The sequence below is a fragment of the Salmo salar genome, chromosome ssa02 (assembly GCF_905237065.1).
Source record: "Salmo salar chromosome ssa02, Ssal_v3.1, whole genome shotgun sequence".
NCBI classification, from domain to species: Eukaryota; Metazoa; Chordata; class Actinopteri; order Salmoniformes; family Salmonidae; genus Salmo; species Salmo salar.
This window is the reverse complement of record NC_059443.1, coordinates 39,136,726-39,146,822: the sequence shown is the minus strand read 5'-3', so window position 1 is coordinate 39,146,822 and position 10,097 is coordinate 39,136,726.

Genomic DNA, 10,097 nt, shown 5'->3' with positions numbered 1-10,097 from the left:
GAAGGAAGGACCAGCGGCAGGGGGTTTATCGGGCTCTCTGGGCAGTCAATTATGAACCAAAGGGGTTGTGGGTCCTATTGCCAAAAATGCAGTATTGGATCATCTAATTTTAGCCTACTGATTGGGTGGGGCATATATATCAATAAGATTGTAGATATTAACCTATTTTTTTGCCATTTAGTTGTTTTTTTAATTTATTTTTATTTAGGGACATCATAATCCATGGCACCGTTCACCACTCCATGCATTAAAAACTCAAAGTATGTCAAAATAGTCTTTATGATGAATAGACTGCCAAAATGATGTTTAGGTCTATAGACATTATAAGACAACATCTAATATGAAAGGTAATAACATTGACCAGATTCAACATGGGATGTGTAATGAAGAATTGTACGCTTCCGTTTGGAAAGTTTGGAAAGTTCTAGCTCTGCATGTAAGAAGAGAGGGGAGGGCAGATGATAAATTGCAGACATGCTGTTGTCCAGAGACAAAATAAGATAAATGGTCCCAATTAACATGGTGGTAGCCATTAACTGAAGAGCTATGCACAGCACTATCAAACCAAATGGAAGATGGAGAGGGAGTTGTGAGCACCATCAGAGAGTTTACAGCACACCTATAATGCATGGAGAACAAAAATACATATTATAGTCTCTCTCTCTCTCTCTCTCTCTGCAGAAACGTGGGTACATCTGCTTAAGTGGCTTTGGGCTCAGGATAATGTGTTCAAATGTGTGTTGAGCAGTTGTTTATGTAATTCTCACACTCTATTTGACCCCAGAGTCTGACTGTCAACACATCCCACTGTAGATGTAATTCAATCAGACTAGCTGCTTGTAATTTACAGCGAGGAAAGCAAAAGAGGAGAATGAACTGTTAAATCACCCCATGTATTTCTTTGCAACATGGTCTCAGAGCATTTCTTATTATTCTGTAGGTAAATCCGAGACACTCCATTTAGTATGATATATTACATTTCGTATGGTATGTTACAAATTACAATTCGTTTGATATGTTACAAATTTCAATTCGTACAATATTTTACAAATTGCAATTCGTACATGTTACGAAGTGGGTTGTGGTACAATATGGTACAACATTTGCTAAGTTACAAATTCCAATTTGTTGTTGCTCATGTTAGCTAGGTGGCTAACGCTAATGATTGCTAGCTCTAAGTGTTAAGGTTAGGAGTTAAGTTAAAGGGTTAAGGTTAGAGTTAGGGGAAGGGTTAGCTAACATGCGAAGTAGTTGCAAAGTAGATAAAAAAAAGTAGTAAGTAGTTGCAAAGTTGCTAATTAACCAAAATGCTAAAGTTGTCCGTGATGAGATTCGAACACACAACCTTTGGGTTGCCAGACGTTCATAAGGTGTCATAACCAGCCATAAATTAACACAATATGTCACAACAGGTGTAAATAAAATGGTCATGACAGTGTAATGACCATATTGACAGGTTATGTCAGCTGTTATGACAATATGACATCGCAATTACTGTGTCATAAATTATTATGACACTGGGAGTCAAGTAAAATGTTACCAATCAATGTGTCTCAATGGTACGAGTTGCAGCTGAGTTGGCATGGAGATCTGTAGGTCAGCGACAGGCTAGTTTATCATGAGGATAAACGAGATACATAACACACTCCCAGCTCTCTCATTGCAAGCAGATGTATCATTCAGTGTATCCTTGAAAGTACATTTCTTTGTGCTTTGCTTTCTCTCGTCGTTGAAACAGTACAGTTCTGAGTGGATGGGTTCGCTGCGTGGATATCATGTCATACATAGTGAATTTTGGTGATCCACAAAACAGCCTTGACACATGGAAAACAGTGTTATTGGCTGAATAAGGAACACATTGGATCACTAGTGCGTAGAAAATACATACTGGACCTACATTCCTCACTTTAGAGGGGAATCATATTGTCCTTTATAATCATTACCCACTGGGCACACAATGGTTGAATCAACGTCGTTTCCACGTCTTTTCAATGAAATGACGTTGAGCCAATATGGAATAGACGTTGAATTGACGTCTGTGCCCAGTGGGTAAACAACTATATAAACTTCTTCATGATATAGAAAGAATTGAGTCTTCTGCTTGTTAGCCTTCCTTTTCCTGTTCCTCTACATTTAGATCTATGATTTGGCATGCGGACATCACCGTACAATTGAGGCTTATTTAATGATCCATCAATGCGTCTATCCTCCAGAGTCGGGCCGTTCTTCTGTTTGACTAGAAGACGTACGTACGCCTTGTTCTCGTATTCAAACATTCATCATTCCTTTACCAATGATGCAAGGTTTTAGTCATTGTTCAAGCGAGGCACAAATGAAAAAGTCCATCTCGGTGTCGTGTTCGTTCTAATACATCAAACAGTTTTGTTGTGGAGACGTATTGGCCTGTGCCAGTGTTGTCTGGATTAATAATATCACAGTCGCTGCTATTTCTTTTTTTAAGCACCCGGGCAAAATGAACCCTGATACTGGAACTAATGGATATGGAGCACGTCTGATGTTTGCAGCTCAACTACACCAATCAATCCTGTGGGGAGTAAAGAGGCCATTTTGACTTGTTGCACAGGGGACAGACAGATAGAGATAGTGGTGCTGACTGCACGGTCTCGACGTGTGAGAGAAGCCAGCAAGGGCAGCATGTCAGGACAACTATAGAGGGTGAACTAAAGGAGATGTTGTGAGAGAGTCAGAAAGTCCTTAATATATCCAACATTGTGCGATTCATAACACGGCTGTGGCTGCGCAGACATCTAACCGTTATGTGTCCAGATTTTCCAAGGACAGGTCTTAAGTTAGGGGTTTGTAGGCCTACTGTACAGTATATGTTGATAATTCATGGCCATGTGCAAATCTCAACACGCTGATATAAAATGATATGTGAGTCAGGATTTTCCTAAGTGGACTACGAATAGCAAATAGATGTTACTCTGCAGGCCTATTCATTCAGGTCACTACACGCTGGACTATTAGATAACTGAGAAGCTGGGAACTCAGCTGAAGTCCAGTGCATGTTTAGCTTGCTCAAATGAATTTCAAAACATTATTTTGAGGAGAATGGCTTACTGTTTTTAGTACCTAAACAACCATTAGTCAGCCATACATTACAGCGGGTATATGGACCATGGAAATGAAAAATGCCCAAATGCAATTGCAAACCACTAATGCTATTGCCAACAGACCATTAAGCAAATGGAATGAACCTTATTACTTCTTAACTGCAGTGGTTATATATCCTTATGTGCTAGCCAGTCAGTTCTCAATCAAACAAACCAGTGGAATACAATGGAATATCATTTTAAAAAGGTCTGCTCTGTGATACTAGGATAGGGCACAGCACCATCTTCTGGCTGCTCTTGCCTATGTCTTTTGGAAAAGTGGTCGCTTGCTGCCATGGCATTGAGCCTGCCTGGATGAATGCTCTCTCATTGGACATCACTTTGTTGGCCTGGCTTCCTCTAGACTCACTGACCTTGCAACCTCACTGCACATCAATGTGTATTATTCAGAGAATGTGCTTGCTTTGCCCCTGACTGCCCTACAAAAAGTGTATTTGTTTTTATATCCAAAAGTACAATAAAACTTAACTGGTTCCAAAGTAGCACCCAGAGGGGTATTCCAGGAATGACAAATAAAACCCTCTAAATTATTTTTACTCCATCCCTTCGGCTATGTTTGGAAATGATGGGAAATAAAAATGACTTCAACAGCCTATGGTATTATTCCACATGAAGGACACCTACTCCCAACATTAAAAGGTGATCAAGAGGAAATAAACACAAGTATTCATGCAAATAGTGCACATTTATCTTGTCCCACTATATTAGAGAGCATTGTGGGTCCTCATGGCAAGCCGTTTGACAAGCAAATGAGTCATGGCGATTTAACTGCTGCATTATGAATAAACAGATTGATGGAGCCTAAATGTGTCGCTGCTTTCGGTCTAGGCCCATTTTCACATTTACATTTTAGTCATTTAGCAGACGCTCTTATCCAGAGCGACTTACAGTAGTGAATGCATACATTTCATACATTTGTTCTCCGTACTGGTCCCCCGTGGGAATTGAACCCACAACCCTGGCGTTGCAAACACCATGCTCTACCAACTGAGCCACAAGGGACCGTGTGCATATTTGGGTCATTCCACGAAATGAGTGCCTTTTGTGTCCCTTTGATATGTTAAGTAGAAATTGTGTACCAATATTTAAATTTAAAAGCCTGTTATATGGTCTATATGTGGTCTATATGTTTAAAATAGACCACAAGGATAATTCAATACATCTGATTTTCAATATGAATAAAGACTTGCTAAAAGTAAAAAGAATGTCCTTCCATGCACCCTCTGTGAATTCTAGGAACATTTTAACCCCCTTATCCCCAAAATGTCTCCAAGTTTTCACCATAATTGTAAAGCCCTGGTTATTTCGTGGCTTTCACAAAGTCATTTCTGGAGATTATTATTCCTATGTGATTAGTGATTAATTTATGTCTGTCCCTCATTTTAAAGTCAACCCTGTTATGTGAACTGAACTCCCGTTTTAATATGGTGAAACGATTCCTTTTAAAATCTATATTTTTTTAAATAAACATTGAACATCTAATAGTCAGATCATAGTGTAAAAGCAGGTGAGCTGGTTCTATTCTTTTTGGCTATTTTCTGGCGGAAAACTGAGCTGGACGAGCATAACACGTCAACCCTGTCACCCATAGATAGACATGCAAGAAATGTTTTAACAATTTAAACTTTTCGGCTTGCATTCAATCGCCCCTCCCTGTTGCACACAACACATCAAATCAAATCACATTTTATTTGTCACATGCGCAGAATACAACAGATGTAAACCTTACCGTCGAATGCTTACTTACAAGCCCTTAATTCTATTTCTTGAACTGCATTGTTGGTTAAGAAAATATTTACTAAATAAATTAAAGTAAAACATTTTATAAAAAGGCCAAAAAGATCATCAAGGACAACAACCACCCGAGCCACTGCTTGTTCACCCCGCTACCATCCAGAAGGCGAGGTCAGTACAGGCGCATCAAAGCGGGGACCGAGACACTGAAAAACAGCTTCTATCTCAAGGCCATCAGACTGTTAAATAGCCATTACTAGCACATTAGAGGCTGCTGCCCTATATACATAGACTTGAAATAACTGGCCACTTTAATAATGGAACCCTAGTCACATTAATGTTTACATATTTTGCATTAGCCATCTCATATGTATATACTGTATTCTATTCTATTGTATCTTAGTCTATGCTGCCCTGACATTGCTCATACAAATATTTATATATTCTTAATTCCATTCCTTTACTTAGATGTGTGGGTATTGGTTGTGAAATTGTTAGGTATTACTTGTTAGATATTACTGCAGTTGGAGCTAGAAACTCAAGCATTTTGCAATACCCGCAATAACATCTGCTAAATATGTGTATGTGACCAATACAATTTCATTTGATTTTGATTCCCTCTGTCATAAGGGAATTTTGGGCTGATTTAAGATGGAATCGTCAACCCTGTTATTTTATTCGGCACTTTCTATAATCCTTTTTTATTTAACCTCTTGAGATGGGGGAAAAAAAACATTTTATGAAGTTGAACATGAGCTCTTTATCACAGAATGTTAAATGTGAATTAAAATTGTTTTTATTTTTGCTTCTTCAAGTTACACTTCTCAAAAAAGCACAGAATCGGTGAAATGACCCATTTCACACTCCAAATGTGAATTGGCTGTGCTATGCCAGGATGCCAGTTAAATTTTGGCAGGGCAGCCAACACAATCTGGGTTTAAATTCTGAGTGTCAAAAACAAATATAGGGCACATCAAATTAGACTAAGTCAAGCATCCACAGTTTGTTCCAAAAGTAGGAACTTTATTGAACTTTTCAAATGTTTCCAAAACTCGAAAGTTCACAAAAGTCACTATGAGTGACTGGGCTATCACATCATATTCACCCCTCTCTTTTTTCTTACCGCTCCCTCTACACTCTCAAATATGCAGGGTTAAAAACAACAGAACTTGGGTTATAGCCACAATCTCTATTGTGAAATTCCATAAGAAATACACTCATTGACATTGCATCCCAGAAACACAATCCTTTTACAAATGTATTGTCCCTCCTTTGTGAAGCAAGTGCAGGCAACGCCATAGGGTTGAACGTTCTCCATCATGATAGGTAGGCCCAGATAGTTCCTCCAGGCATGTTGTGCTGCCATCTGTCCTGAGCTGTGTAGCGGCAGGCCCGTCTGTGTGGCCGTCGTGTCTGGTTGATAGGCTGAAGAGAACCAGCAGCCAGTTATTAATGGCTGCCCCTTATTTTAATCTGGTCCAAGGGTAGTGGTTTACACACTAGGGGCTCGTTGTATTTCCTGCTGGCCAATATTCTGCTCTTTTAACCCTTTACAGAGGAGTGGCTTGTTGTGACCCAGGGGTCAGTGTGTCGATGTTATAGTTGCTGTATTTGACGCTTCAGGAAGAGTTATCTTCAGCTAGTTTGATGTGGAGTAGCTAATGTCTCTCAGAGCCTTTCAACAGAGGATCCGACGGTTGCGAGGTCTCATTAACGGAAGGAAAACAAAATGTCTGGAATGATTTTCTTTGCTCATCGTGTAGTGTTTGGTAAGATCAAAAGGAAGGGTGTGGTATTTTTCCCTGGAGAGTTCAAAAGACTCCTATGTTGCTATAACTTGTAAATAGTCACTAAAATGCTCAATGTCAATTGTTGTTTGTTTTTCATCCTGGCAAGTTGTCGTGCCTTGATCCTCGAGAGCCAGATCAGCAGCTTTGACTTCTGACTTCGGGGGATGGAATTTCCAAGTTGCATCATGATCAATCCCTGATTTGTTTTAACCACTGGTAATTACTATATTGACCAATTTTTTCCCCACGAACAGCCAATTAGATACAAAGAACATCCAATGACATCATGTTTATTTACATTTTATTTACCTCATCCTGTTTATTTACATCTTATTTACCTCATCCTGTTTATTTACATCTTATTTACCTCAGCCTGTTTATTTAGATTTTATTTACCTCATCCTGTTTATTTAGATTTTATTTACCCCATCCTGTTTCTTTAGATTTTATTTACCCCAGTGAGCATCCCCCCATCTATTTCCATCCAAAGGTTGCCTCGGGGGTGGCGTGCTGGGGCTGTTGTGGTTGCCCTCGACTGTGGCCGTCTGTCTTCTGTGCGTTGGTGATGATTGAAGGGGTGTTAATCCTGTGATCCTTGAACTCTCATGGTTTCTAATGATCATCACTAACTTCTTAAGAACCAGAACTGGTAAAGCATGTGTCTGTTGCCCCCTCTCTTTGTCATGGTCCTTCGAGACGGATATGAAAAACTACCCCAGAACAACGACCGACTGACATGAGTCTCAGTCCATTTTCCCATTAGCAGATTATCCAACTCTTCTTTTTCAATGGAATCCATTTCTATTTCAATTAAGAACGTTGAGTTTTCCAAAGGGATGGGTGAAACTTCTGGCAAGAAATCTATTTAGCAGGGGCAGTTGGGGGATTCTGAATCCCATTGGTTAGATGTGTGGTTTATGAGTGACAATTGCATACGTGTAAATGTAATCCACAGCAAATCAATAATCCATCATTGACATTGGTGTCTACCCCAGTCCAATTGAATTAGGGTCATTGTTGGAACCAGAGGGGTATTAAAGCAGGATCAGTTAGTTAGTCAGCTAACATTGATAAACAACCAGGAATAACAGTTGATTTTCTGGTTCATTTAAAAAGCTAAACATAGATATTTATTTTTGGTTGATGAATAAATTAGACCATACCCATTTCAAGCTTATGATTCTGAAAACAACATTTTATTATTTCAGAATATTCAGGCAAATTAGATGGCTAACTGCTTTGTTGCAGGGAGTCAGTTTAGTGCCCTGTTCCTTTGCTTCTGGTCTTCATTTCGGATGCACAACTGACCAAGGCAATCATTTTGGCTGAGTGATGGTTATCGACCAGGGGCTAACAGCCCCCCACAGGTTTCTCTCAGCCTTCTCTAATGTTTAGTCCTCATGCATTGGAATAAGATAACTGAGGAAATAATCCTCTCATAGTGGAGAAGAGGCATTTTCCACACACACACACACACACCTTTAGTAGACCTCTAGAGGCTGTTTGGTTTGCTCAATTCAATTCCAAAACACTCTTGATAGGAACATTCAAGCAATGGCTTTTTAATAGCTAAAACAACAATTAGCCATACTTTACAGCAGGTATGTGGACCATAGAAATTTGAATAGAATGCAATAAACAGACCATTACCCCGATGGAATTTGAACACTGTAAACCTTATTCCCTATCAACTGCAGTGATTAAATGTCCGTGTTTGCTAGGTAGTTATAAAATATCAATGGGATACAATCTAAAATGGTAAACACCTGCTCTGTGATACTAGGATAGGGCTCACCCATCAGCAAAAGCCAAGTCCATTTTTGGTTGCACAGCACCATCTTCTGGCTGTTCCTGCCTATGTCTCTCAGGCTGGACAGATAAACCCTGCCTTTAAAACTAATTTTCCCTGGCTCTTCTTCTGAATGTAAAAATAATCAAATATATGACAAACAGTCAAATGTATTATTCCACCTACTCCAACATTAAAATGTGATCAAGAAAAAATAAACAGGGTGTATTCATGGTAATAGAGCACATTTGTCTTGTCCCACCACATTCGGGAGAGTATTGTGGGTCCTCACGCAAGCCGTTTGGCAAGCAAAAGAGTCACACGAATTGAACTGCAGTATAATCAGTGAACAGGACCAAATAGACAGGATAAATCGACAGAGTCAAATGGGTTGCTAGTATTGCATATTTAGCCGTCTCGATGACTGCGAATTCGCTGCAACGCCAGAGAATGTAGGCTAATTTAAATCTTGTCAGGGCAGCCAATTCATTCTAGGAGGGTCAAAAACAAAAACAGAGCACATCAAATTAGAGTAGGCCAAGCATCCACAGTGCTGTATTGTGTTCCAAAAGTAAGAAATGATTCACAAAATTGTCAAAACCCAAGAGAGAAAATGCATCAAAGTGCAATGTGTTTACTTTGTCTAAAGTTATTGTACAGGTTTGCTGTAATATGATGGTACTACACTCCACCTTCTGCAAAGATTAAGAATGACATGTTAATAATGTACTGGGAAAGTATACAAAAAGTGAAGTGGGAAGAAAAAGTATGTGAGCCCTTTGGAATTACCTGGATCTCTGCATAAATTGGTCAAAATGTAATCTGATCTGCCTTATAAAAAAAAAAACATCACAAAATTTGAGTTTGCAATTCACAAGAAGCATTGCCTAATGTGAACCATGCCTCAAACAAAAGAGATCTCAGAAGACCTAAGATTAAGAATTGTTGACTTCCATAAAGCTGGAAAAGGTTACAAAAGTATCTCTAAAAGCCTTGATGTTCATCCGTCCATGGTAAGACAAATTGTCTATAAATGGAGAAAGTTCAGCTCTGTTGCTACTCTCCCTAGGAGTGGCAGTCCTGCAAAGATGACTGCAAGAGCACAGTGCAGAATGCTCAATGAGGTTAAGAAGAATCCTAGCGTGTCAGCTAAAGACTCACAGAAATCTCTGGAACATGCTAACATCTCTGTTGGCTAGTCTACAATATGTAAAACACTAAACAAGAATGATGTTCATGGGAGGACACCACAGAAGAAGCCACTGCTATCCAAAAAAAAAACATTGCTGCACGTCTGAAGTTCACAAGAGCACCTGGATGTTCCACAGAGCTACTGGCAAAATATTCTGTGGACAGATGATACTACAGTTGAGTTGTTTGGAAGGAACACACAACATTATGTGTGGAGAAAAAAAAGGCACAGCACACCAACATCAAAACTTTATCCCAAGTGTAAAGTATGGTGGAGGGAGCATCATGGTTTGGGGCTGCTTTGCTGCCTCAAGGCCTGGACAGCTTGCTATCGTCGACGGAAAAATGAATTCCCAAGTTTATCAAGACATTTTGCAGGAGAACGTTAGGCTGTCCGCCAATTGAAGCTCAACAGAAGTTGACACACCTACTCATTCAAGGGTTTTTCTTTATTTTTGC